Genomic DNA, 11602 nt, shown 5'->3' with positions numbered 1-11602 from the left:
GTACCAGACAGAGCTGGGGCTTGAATTACAACTCACTAGATAAGAGTTCTTGGGACAAATGACTTCATCTCCCTTGGCATCCCTCGCAGCTCTGTAAAGCATCTGCCTGCAATGTAGGAGACCCGGGTTCAGTCCCTGGGTGGCGAAGATCCCCTGGAGAAGGAAATGGCAACCCATTCCAGCAGTCTTGCCTGGAGAATCCCAAGGACAGAGGAGCCTGGCAGGCTACCGACCATGGGGTCACAAGAGTCAGACATGACTTAGCAACTAAACCACCACCCTAGGAATCAGTTTCCTCCTCTAAGGAGTCATTTGAAGGCTCTGAAAGATCCAGCACACAACAACTAAGTGGCCTTGAGAAAATCATTGAATCTCTCTCTGATTCAACTATTCACATCTGTTCAATGAAAGTGCTAATAGTACCTACCTCATAGGGTTGTTTTGGCAATTAAATGTGTTAATGTAGCTAAAGTGTGCTTAACTCAGTACTTCGCACATAGTAACTGCTCAATGAAGATTAGCTATTATATGACCTGACCAGTCATAGTCTGGTCATATCATAGTTTATCAAATTTTCAGTACAGGGACCTGGATGGAACTTCAGATTGCCATTTTTGCATATCTCTTCTTGTTGAGTCCACACTCACAAAAAAGATCAACTGAAAATAACCTCTCTTATATTTTCAGTCTCTCCACTGTCACTGGGTTCTTCCTGCTGGCATATACAATACTTATAAAACATGTAACCATGGCAAATGGCTGGATCTCTCTGAACCTTAGGTTTTTCAGAGAGAGGAGGAGAAGGGGAGGAGCAGGAAGATGGAAGGGAGAGAGGGAGAGGGCAGAGAAGGAATGTCTCTCTCATTCAAAATGAAAAATAAAAGTAAAAACTACCTTCCATTTGACCCTGAAGTTATCTCTAGCTATTAATTTATTGCCCTCCTTCCATTCATCATCAAGTTTACTAAAGGGGTGTCATTATTAGATGTTTGCACACATCACACTGCCATTACTCCGCAACACACTGCAATCTAGTCTCCGCCTTCCCCACCCTCACTCTACCTCAGGTTCCTCACAGCCCCTCCCTATTTGCCATCTCAAGTCAACACTTCTCTATCCTAATCTTTCATAACTTCCTGCAACATCTAACCGAGTTGTCACACCTTCTTTGAAATCCTCTTCTCCCTTGGCTTTCATTTCCCTGTTTCTTCTCTTGGGCCTCCAGTAATTACTTCTTGCTGTTCTCATTCTCCAGTATTTCATCTTTGGCTTTCACCCCCTCCTCATTGCACACCTACTGCTTAGCTGTTCTCAACTATTTCCAGGCTGTGAGAACTTATATGCTGATGATTCTCCAATTTCTACCTTCTGTTCCGAATCTCCACAGCTTTAGTCCTATTTTCTAATTTTCTGTTGAACATTCTGAGCTGGGTGCCCATAAGGACCTCAAACTCAGTAAGTCAAGAGCCAAGCAATTCACAATCTCCTTCAAATTTCCTCCTCCATTCTTCCCAATCTTTGTGAGTGGCACTTACCTACCCAGACACCTAAGCCAGTGCCGGCGACGAAATGAAACACCAACACTGCAGAGTGGTTTAAATCTTTATATTTTAACACTTGCTTCTTACAGCTGCTTAATTTTATATCCTTTGCACAACAACCTACAGGGCAAGCTGCCAAGCACTACGATTCAGAGACTATACAGTGCGCAGGCGCAGGGCGAGATAACCTTTTCCTTGGCTTATTTACTGCAGCTAAGACTTTGTTTTGGGGAACTTACTTATCAACTTAGAATCCGTTTTGTCCCAAGGTCTGTTCCTTTTGAGGAATCAGAGAAACATCCTTGTGTGCAAGCAATGTTCTTTTCCCATGGGAACAAATAGGATTTTTAGCTGAACATCTCGTTTGCAAGAATGTCCAGCCCTGGTTGAGAGTCTCGTTTGCAAGCACTTCTCAACCTTCCTTAAACCTAGTTCCCTACACTGGGCAGAACATCTCGTTTGCAAGAATGTCCAGCCCTGGTTGAGAGTCTCGTTTGCAAGCACTTCTCAACCTTCCTTAAACCTAGTTCCTTACAAGCCAGAAACTTGGGAGTGAGCCTTGACAACTCCTTCCACAACCCTCAGATCAAATCAATCAAGTACTGCTGAGTCCACCTTTCAAATATTTCTGAAATCTGTCCCTCTTTCTCCAACCTCCCTGGTCTCATTTTGGCTCAGTTTTTGATTCCATTATGATTTCCTACCCTTTTCACACTAGTGTCCATTTGACCTTTCTAATCCAGAAATCTTTGAGAAACACTTTCTTGCTCTTCATTCTTCAACAGCTCCCTATTATCTTCACAAAAGAGGACACATTCCTTAAACTGACCGCCAAGAGATTTTCTGCTGTGGCCCATCCCAGTGCCTCCAGCCTCTTTCCACATTACTCTCCTTGCTCCCCTAAATGCATGCTGCATTTGAACAAGCTGATTCACCCACAGATCCCTGAACCCATTAACTCATCCTGTTTAATGCTCTGTGCATTTGTATACGTTGTTCCCTAGCCTTTAAATGCCCTCCTCTGACCTCTTCCATCTGAGGTATCCCTACTCATCTGCCAAGATTCTAACCAGATATCATATTTTCTGTGAAATCTTCTCAAAACCCATGTTACCCCAACACCCAGACAGATTTGGGTTCTCCAATAATGCATTGTATATAGCTCTATGTGTACTTGGAAGATTACATAGTAGGTTTTTTGTTTTTTTTTTTTTTTGGTCTGTTCCCCTCACAACTATATGAGTTTAAAGTCAAGGGTTACAATGTATTTTTCAATTCCTTATACCAAGCTCACAATATGAAATGAAAAGTGTTTGCTAGATAATTTTTAAAGTAATGAGCACTTAAACTTAAAAAATTTTTTAAAATGTTTAAAATTTTCAATCACTCAATTGCAACATTAGTTTCCACCAACTATACTTACTTTGCAGGGGTTGTGTCAAGAGGGACTATATGATCAAGGTAAAAAGCATCCTTGCAGTCTTTTCCTTTGCGAAGCACTTAGTGGCATGTCATCCTTAAAGCAAAGCTTCTAGGGAAAATAATTATGCATTCATGCAAGAGATGAGGCAATGAAGCTCAGAGAGGCCAAGTGACTTGCCCAAGTCTGTTAATGAGTTAGTAACAGGGCCAAAACCAAAACCCTATTTCTCAGTTTTCCTATTTCTCAGTTTAATGTCTTATTTACTGGGCAAGGAATTTTTAAAGTCAGCTTTAAGGAGTCCTAGAACAGGCAGTCACCTTCCCCAATCCCCTCACATGCACACAATACGCACATTTCAGTCAGAGTAACTTTACTTTCAGCTGAAACATTTATTATACCATAATACTCATCTGGGATAGGAGTGGTTGGTGGGGGGAAGAGTTTATTGTTTCTTTTACATTTTTGAAAAAAAAACCCTGCATTTTCTACAAATTTCAGAGGTAATTTATTTAACAGCTCAATGAATGTCACAACTGTGTTATTTGGACACTAGTATAGAAAGACCTTGTGTTTTAAAAAAATAAGCCAAAATGAAGGGCAGTCATGACAAAGGAAACTGACAATTGAGCATCTTTCTGACTTTAAGCTCCTCTTCAAATTATCAACCTACAGAAGTCATGAGTTCTTATCCGCCTCCCTCCCCTTACACTTTCTAACAATGCCTTGTTGACTGATCTGTTTTATCAGTCCTCAATTTAACACTAATCCTTAACTACTTCAGGCAGTGAGAAACACTGTTATAAAGACAGCCTTGACTATCAAGAGGGCAAGAATGTTTGGGACCTTTGGTCACAGCAACACATTTGCTATCTTGACTGCATTTACTGCTATTCCCACACAGAGAAAGAAACAATTGGCTCTTTTAGAGAACTAATCTCTCATGGGATTTCCCATAAGGCAACTGGGTCAACGGATCGCAATGTCTTAGAATTCTAGATCCTGGCATAAGAGAGCTAGCAGGGCCTTCCTGGACCATTTTGTCTTCATCTGCTCACCAGACAACATCAGACTACACTGAAGGTCTAGTAGGGTGAAGTCCAGGCTGTAAGTGTAACTCCTCCCCTGCTTTCTTTTGAAATTAGTTTGAAGCTATTAAGGAAAAGAATGGAATAGAAAGGGAGGGTACAAAATGTGTCATAATTTATTAGATTCGGAGACTCACTTCTGAAACTGCTCTGGCAAGTTGACTACAGGAAATTCAAGGCCAAAGAGTATCTGTAGCTGAGGAAACTCCGTTCAGTCCCCAACCTCTCCCATGTTAATCTGTTTAGATGTCCAAAGTCCCAACAGAAAGAGAATAGCACTAATCTTGCCAACAGTTAGGATAGCACAGGTGTAAATGGTGCTGCCACGATCCAAATTCTACAAACTCAGGGTGTCCTTCTCTTTGTGAACTTATCTGTGAAGCCCTTAGTCTTATACTTCTCCTACCCCTTCCCTAATGGAAACATAACCTGTTATCACCGTTTGATTAGCCTAAGTTTCAGGTTGGTCCTTTAAGGAAGGACATAATGTAATTTCTCACCAATACATCATTATCCTTCTTTGAAATATACATTGATTTTGATTGTTAACTCCATTGATTTTGATCAGTTAACTCCATTGATTTGGTCAATTAACTCCATTGATTTTGGAGTTAACCTTTCTTGCCCCATCTCTTAGAATTTCAAATTCCAGGTGTATGAACCTTCTTCACACAAGGCCACCTAACAGAGTAGAGCCATGAGCTATGGAAATTAATCTCATTCATGTCTATCTGCTACTTAAGTATTTCTCTCTCCCTAATATCCCAGTGGTAGATTCATTTTCAGAGTAAAGGATTCAAAGGAGAGAGAAAGAGTAAAAACTAATGACTGTATCTTTCAGGCTTCACTGGTACCATGTTTGATGTTATCCTTCAACCAAGAGAAAACTAGTTAGGACTGTAGATACAAAACAGTAGCTTTGCTTCCCTTTACTCTCCCTTGGAGTGGGGCCAGGGACAGGGGTGCACTGTCTCTCTGACATCCCCATCTGCTATCTTCCTAACCACCTGAGAACCAAATCTAAGATAAAAGACATCATCCCCTGGCATTGACATCTACTCCTGGATGAAGGCGGGGGCTTTATGATGGTCTTGGAAGGTTTCCGGGGGCCACATGCTTGTTTCAACTCCCTTCAGGGGGCAGGCCAGCTTAATTTTTATTGGGTAAACTAATTGCCTTTCCTGTGATTCCACTCTGTTTCACCCAAGAGGTGTACCTTGGAGGCCCATTTGCCTTATGAGGCTCAGCCTCATAAAGTTCAAGAATGGCTACTGCCCGAATGCCCTTCCAGATATTCTTCACTCTGCCACTTAACCTCTTCCTTTAAGAATGAAAATCTAGTGTGGATTGACATCCATTCTTTGTATCTCACCGAGTCCCCAGTTTTACAGAGGACCAACCCCTGAGATTCAGGTCCTCTGTAGGCTCTTAGTGCCCTAAAAAAAAAAAAAATCTCCCAAATTGACCTCAAGTAAGGCAAAGTTCTTCACTAGAAATTTGAAGCTATCAACTAAGTGATCAGTATGAAGAATTCACTCAACTGGAACCTCATTAAGGTAGGAATATGATCTTCATCTGTAGCTAAGAACACAGTGTTTGCAACAATGGGGATGGGCAATAAATGCCAGCCCAATGAACAAGTGCACACGTGCATTTGGCCCTACTGCCAACTCTCTCTGGTTGGAAGGACCAGTAAGTGTTCTTGTGTTTTGAAGGAGAGAGTGGTATGGGGGAGCAGGTAGGGAGGGAATATGAGTCCACAAAATGATTAGGAGTCTGGAGCTCAGGGTAAGCTGGGGTTGGAGTTCTCTGTGTATTCTTTGTTTGAACTGTTTTTTGTTTTTCAAAAGTCAGTGTTGGACTTCCCTGGTGGTCCAGTGGCTAAGACTCTGAGCTCCCAACGTAGAGGGCACAGATGCAATCCCTGGTCAGATCCTGCATGCCACAGGGTGTGGCCTTAAAAAAATGCAGTGTTATCTAATGATTTCTTCATCCTATAATCAAAAGCATTCCATAGATATGAAATAATCTCTTCAGTTGGCTTTCACCTACCAATATTGCCTCACTCCCCTTGGATTCATTCATCAACTTTTGTGGAGCACCCACTACAATATGCCAGGCGCTGTACTAACTACAAGGGCAAACGCAGTGAAGAAGAAACATGGCCCCTGCCCTCAGAGGGCTTATATTCTGGTGGAGGAGACAAACTTGTACTAAGTTAGTGGAGAAGAATAAAATGGAGAAAGTGTGGAAGTATTATGGAAATACATAAGAGGCAGAACTGACCTGATTGCGGTAGAAGCTGGGGGAAGGGGTGTCACAGAATGCTTCTCTGAGATGGAGACACTTAAGATATGACCTGAGGGGAAAGTGAGAGGGAGGGAAGCAAGAAGGACCTAAAGGGAGGCCAGAGAGAACAAAGGGAGTTTTTCAAAGGGAAGCAATGTAACAGATTGGCACTTTGCAAAGAACATTCTGAGTCGCAGTGTGGGGAACAAATTGCAGGGAGAAGGAGTAGGACACTACCTGAAGATGGTGGCGACTTATAAAGGGGGAAGTAGTAGGTCCCGCTGCCGCTGCTAAGTTGCTTCAGTCGTGTCCGACCCTGTGTGACCCCATAGACGGCAGCCCACCAGGCTAGGAGAGCATAAAAAAAAATCTCACTTCACCTGGTCCTAGAGTTAAGTGACATTTCAAGTGAGACTTGAAGGCTGGGTTGGGCATGAGTTGCTGGAGGGGTTGAGGAGTTGGAGAGTCTCCGGCGCTGTAAGCTTCTGCTTTAGCCAAAGCAGTTCTCGTGATTGCTAATGCTTTGGTCTCAACCTGGAATGCCGAGTGCCAATTCCTTCTAGTCAAATCCTGTATATCTTTCCAGGCCCTCTCAAATCCCACCTTCTCTGCTCACACCCAGATATGGCTTTTCTTGCTTCTAAACCCCTATGCCATGTTTGTCACTTGGCGTTTAAAGATCCACTATTTAGTATTGTTACTTAACTTTACATATATCTGCAAACTCCTTGTAAGCTCCCGAAACTTATGAATAGTCTTCCATGCCTTTGGCATCACCCAGGGTACCTAGCACAGTGATGAGCACATAAGGCACTCAATGAATGAATGAATGAGGCACCAGAGCCCCTTCAGGGCTCCTTTAGTAATTCCCTATTATCTGTGAAGCTGATAAGGAAACGGTCTTCTTTCCCTACAAGATTTCTGCTACTTGCCTCCAAAGACCTAAGATTCGAGATCGACAGCTCCTTCCCACTGGTCACTGCTTCTCACTCCCCTTCCAATCCTGCCCCCTCTCCCACCACCACCACCTTCTATTGTTTCTCCTGTCTTCTGGTTGTCAGCCAGGATGAGAAAATGGCCTAGCTGTCCTCAGAGACTTACGCCAGCCTGAACTGCTCTGTGGTGCCATGAAGGGCCAGGACTTTTGTTTACAGCTGGGACCATGGCGAGGTGGTGAGCACAGCTGACAGCCCCACGCTGGAGCAAACATCAATCTTCCTCTGTCCTCTTAGCCAAGTTTCACAGACCAGCTCTATTGAAAACTGGCTGCACCCGCCTGAGTCTCACTGACATCCCACCCACCACTCTGGCCTGGGAGCAGCTGGGTGAATCTCGGCTTTGTACCTTTTAGGCACTGCCCTTGGCTCTCTTCTCTGGCCCCAGCCTCTAATCGTATTACCTCAACTTCAGGGCCTTGAAAGAACATGTACTCCCAGGCCCCCACACTCCAAACAATGTCCCACCTCTCCAAACAAATACTCTGACTCCCACCAGTGTACCAACACCCTCATTGGCTCAGTCAAAGTTGAAACACAACAGCAAAAAGAACCAAACCACCCAGCTTTCAGTGTGTACTTTTATGGAGTCTGCCAAGTTTCCAAGTGGAGCAGACAAGGTTCCAGGCCCTTGGACATTCGTGTGCTTGTGTGATCTTTGCCTGCAGACAGCTTTCCTGCTTGTTTTAAAACCTGCAAATCAGATAGGGCCTGGAGCCTTTACAGAATATCCTTTGAAAGCTTAAGTAAGGTCCTCTTTGCACCAAATTCTGTTTCTTGGCCTTCTCCTTCCCTAGCACCTTTGCTCTCTCTAGCACTCACCTGGGGTGAGAATGAAGCCCTATCTCTCGACCCCAGGTTCCCTTTGCCTGTGTTTCTATGTCTACTGGCTAACAGTTTTGACCAGTTAGCTGAGGCCCGTTTCCTGGTTTTCACCCTCTTCCCATTTCCAAAGGTCCACGGGAGATGATTCACTCCTCTCACTTGCAGTGGCTCATCATAACAACATGTCTTCGGGATCTGATAGAGAGGGACTTCAGGCCAGAAGAGACTCCCTTTCTAGGAGACCTTCTCAGAATTTCCAGCAGAGAGGTCTTTTCAATCTAAAATAACCTCCTCCCCATTTTTTACATGGTGTCTTCCTATTATTGGTTGTCATCCAATTATTATCTTAGTCGTGTCTGTCTCTTTGCAACCCGATGAACTGTAGCCCGCCAGGCTCCTCTGTCCATGGGATTTCCCAGGCAAGAATACTGGAGCGGGTTGCCATTCCCTTCTCCAAGGGATCTTCCTGACCCAGGGATTGAATCAACATCTCCTGCATTGCAGGCAGATTCTTTACCACTGCACCGTTGGAAAAGCCTATTATCCAAGCCCTTGGTTAACAGAAAAGTATCCCATGTGTATTCTCCTTCCCAGGGCTGACAGCACTTTTTAATTTTTTTCTTTTTCTTTTAAACTGTTTTATTGTAGAAACCTTCCCCCAAAACACCCAAAAGTAGTCTTTAAAATGACAGCTGAAATTTTCAAAAGGTATAGCTTTTATCATTCCCACTAAAATGAGGACTGTGGGGGCAGGTTATAAGCATGAACATAGTTATATTTGAAAAAGGACTCAAAACATCCTCTCGAGACAATGCTTGGATCATAGGACCCAGCGTACACTGGTGGAAATCAGTCCTCATCTCTGTTGGTTGATGTGTACCACAGATGGGTTGACACAATCATTCCAAGTGAAGTGTGTGGTTCACAAAAGCACACATTTTGGTGAATCACATGCTAAACTGTTGACTCAGGAAGGGGAAACCAAGAGATTATGGTGCAAGTCTGGCATCCGAAGGTCATTCAAGGACTACATCGCTTAGATGCAAGTTCTCAGTCACTTATAGTAACCTCTTTCTGCCACATAGATGGGTTAGTTGAAGCAGAGGGGGTTTGATTATAGGAGAGGAGAGGTATTAGAAGAGAATAGATAACCCCGAAAAGGATAAAACTTTCCCATGACTAGCTCCATCATTGGCCCTGTCTGTCATGGGCTAGCAAACTAGACTGATCCAGACTAATTTGCCGAACTGGTTTTATGAAATCCCTACGGAACGAGGTAGGTATAAATAGATAGAAAAAACATTGTTATTAAAGAAACACCATTTTGCTTAGCCTCGAAATATTAGGGTTTTTTTTTTTAACTTTTAACTTAACCAATCATTCTTCAAACAAACAAACAAACACCCAGTAAGCCCCATGTGCTTAGCTGCTCAATTGTGTCCAACCTCTTGCGACCCCATGGACTGTAGCCCGCCAGGCTTCTCTGTCCATGGGAATCCTCCAGGGAAGAATACTGGAGTTGGTTGCCATGCCCTCCTCCGAAGGATCTTCCCAACCCAGGGCTTGAACCCAGGTCTTCCACATTGCAGGTGAATTCTTTACCATCTGAGCCACCAGAACCCAGTAAGCTAGTCAGAACCAAATGAAAAAATAGCAAATTAACCTTAGAATAGAGCAATTTCATCTACTACCCAGAAGCCATGGGAAGATACTGGTGTCCCTCTTTATATTCCAGAAGAGACTGACCACTACCTTCCAGACCTAGGAAGAGACCTAGGCTCTTCCAGACCTAGGCTAAGAAATTAGCCAAAGGGTAAGACAAGCAAGGCCAACAGATACCTTTGGGCAGGGTAGGTCCCACCCTGCACAAGGGTACCCAACTGAGAGGGAGCAAATGGAGGCTGAAATTCATTCTTCAACTGCCCTAGTGGCCTCCAACATCCCTGAGAAAGAAAAACATTTTTCTAACTGTTCCTCTAGTGTGGCTGCTTCTCTGCAATTTGTCTGCCCCCACGTGGCGCATGTTTCTAATTAGCACAAAGGCATCATATGAGCAAATAGTAGCCTTAAAAATTAACTTAGAGATCTTAGAGCCGTCAGGTGTTGCGAAGGCTGCAACCATGAATAACCTTTGTCTGGCCTTGGGCCTTGAAACTAAACATTGACTGAAGCTATCTTTCCCTTCCTGTTAACTCAGACTGTGAAGACAGTAATTCAGCTGTAAAATGAAAAGGAAGAAGAGTAACTCACATTTGCTGAAAATCTGAAAATCTATTAAGAGTCAGGAATCTGCTGAAGCTTCATCCCACTAGTAAGTGGAAGGGGCAGGAGATAATTCACCTTTGAGTGGGCACCATGACATAATAGGAAAAATCATGGGTTTTGGAGTCACAAGAGAGAACTCTGAATCTTTGCCCTGCTGTTTACTAGTTGGCAACTTGAAGTGAATATTTAACTTCTCTGGGCTTCAGTGAGGAGTCACAAAGATAATAGATATAAAGAGCTGAGCATAGTGCTGCCTGGCACATATAAGGCATTCAGCTCCTATGTCTTTTTCTGCTACCACCCTGACTCCAAAGTTAATTCACATTATTCACACCATTGGCCTTTAGGACCTCGTTCAATAGAGCATAAGGACGAGTCTGTGCTGTGCTGCTCTGCTCAGTCGTGTCTGACTCTTTGTGACCCCGGGGGCTGTAGTCTGCCAGGCTCTTCCGTCCATGGGATTTCCCAGGCAAGAATACATGGAGTGGGTTGCCATTTCCTTTGCCAAGGTAACTTCCAGACTTAGGGATCAAACCAACATCTCCTGCAATATCAGGCAGATTCTTTACCACTGAGCCACCTGGGAAGCCCCCAAGAATGGGTCTACCAGACAGAATATTGAAGTGAGAGTCAGGAGACATCGGTCCCAATGCCAGACACCTCCCTTGATGTACACTGAGTAAGTTACTCCCCTCTCCTGATCCCATCAATAAAACAAGAGAACACGTCTAGCTCTGATGCTGAAAGGCAAGAGCAGAGGAAATTACTTTTCTTGAGCACCTGCCATGATATACACACCAAGTTAGGCCCTTTTGCATACCTTATATACATATGCTAAATCAGCACTGTCCCATAAAACTTTCTGATGTTGGGAATGTTCTGTATCTGACAATATCTAATTTGGTACTAACACTAGCCATAAGTATCTACTGAGCCCTTGAAATGTGCATAGTGCAACTGAGGAACTAAATTTTTTATTTTATTTAAATTTAACTAATTCAAATTTAAATACCCATGTATTTAGACAGTGGTTACTGTATTAGATACTGCAGCTCTAAGATAATGAAGCAGGAATATTTGTTCCCATTTACTGTATGTTGAAACTGGGGCTTAGAAAAATTTATGAATTTGCTGAAAGTAACATAAATAGTAAATAAACCAGATTCAAAACCAAGCAGT

Source organism: Ovis aries, chromosome X (genome assembly GCF_016772045.2).
Source record: "Ovis aries strain OAR_USU_Benz2616 breed Rambouillet chromosome X, ARS-UI_Ramb_v3.0, whole genome shotgun sequence".
NCBI classification, from domain to species: Eukaryota; Metazoa; Chordata; class Mammalia; order Artiodactyla; family Bovidae; genus Ovis; species Ovis aries.
The sequence above is the reverse complement of the archived record's forward strand: the minus strand, read 5'-3'. Positions refer to the sequence as shown.